The following is a 1,074-nucleotide window of genomic DNA, read 5'->3' as shown; positions in this document are numbered from 1 at the left end:
CCCCCCCAACCGCAGCCCGCGCCTCCTCGTCTCCTGCCAGCCTGGTTCCAACCTTCGTGGCCCCGGCCCTTCCTCACACGCCCCTCTCTCTCCTCCTCCCCCGCCAGCCTCGTCTCCCCTCCCTTCCCCGGCCCCTCCCACCCGCTCGCTTCTCTGACAGGCCGGTTGCCGGCTGCCACGGCCCCGGGCTCCGAGGTAGCGGTAAAGGGCCAGGAGGCCTGGCAGGGCGGACGCTCAGTACTGCCCACCCCTGGCCTAGCCTGCCGTCCGCCCGTAGGTCCCTCTACCGCTGCCCCGCGCTTTTATATAACCGTCCCGGGCCGGGGGTGGGGGAGGGGAGCCGGAGTCCCCGTGACCGGCAGGCGGCAGCCTGCAGCCCGCGCGCCCCCAGACTCGGTCCTGGTCCCGGCCCCCGCCCCGTGCCGACCCGGCCCAGAGTCCCGGCGCTGCCGCCTCTTAGGCCAGCGGCCCTCCTCCGCCCCCCGCCCGGCTCGTCCCCTAGCCCAGGCACCTGCGGGCTCCGGGCGGAGGGCAGCGGACCTCACCTGTGGGTGTGGGGGCGGCTCAGGCGCTGGGTCTGGTTCCACTGCAGGGGCCGCGGCCCCTCTCCATGCTGCCTCGGGTTTGTTTTGTTTATGTCCTTCCTGACGGGTTCCCGGAAATCGCGTGACTCGCCCCCCTCACGTGGGCCGCGGCGAGGAGGAGGAGAGAGGCGGGGGCCCGCCGGCCTCGGGCCAATCGCGAGGCGCCCTGCAGCTCGGCCAATCAGGAGCTCGGGCCGGCAGAGTACCCCTATCACATGACGCGGGAGGGGCGGGTTGCCGGGAAAAACCAGGAAGAGGGGGCGGAGCGGGGGCTAAGCTTGTCGCTGCCGCGTGGGCGTGGGCCGTCTCTGATACTTAGCTACATTCGCATTTGTCCGGGATGTTTTGTTTTCAAATACTTTCACGTCCAGCATTATATCTAATATTACAACTACGCGGCGAGGCCTGAAATGCCCGTATGCCCATTTTACAGTTTAAGTTCACTGAAACTTGAGGGAAGCTACGAAAACGGCATTAATTTAGGAGGGGG

At 68.1% G+C, this 1,074-nt stretch overlaps 1 protein-coding gene across 1 annotated transcript in view; it reads right to left on the bottom strand.

Annotated features, from left to right (window-relative positions):
• CREBRF (CREB3 regulatory factor) overlaps positions 1–671 on the bottom strand; it is a 61,170-nt gene extending 60,499 nt beyond the window's left edge. The window contains exon 1 of the mRNA XM_010851298.1: positions 546–671. The gene's annotated coding sequence lies outside the window, so the exon portion shown is untranslated. The remainder of the gene's footprint in view (positions 1–545) is intronic.
• Between the last annotated feature and the right edge of the window lie 403 nt (positions 672–1,074).

The sequence above is a fragment of the Bison bison genome, unplaced genomic scaffold (genome assembly GCF_000754665.1).
Source record: "Bison bison bison isolate TAMUID 2011002044 unplaced genomic scaffold, Bison_UMD1.0 scf7180017864301, whole genome shotgun sequence".
NCBI lineage: Eukaryota > Metazoa > Chordata > Mammalia > Artiodactyla > Bovidae > Bison > Bison bison.
Note: the sequence above shows the minus strand (reverse complement) of the source record. Positions and strands in the feature narration are given on the sequence as shown.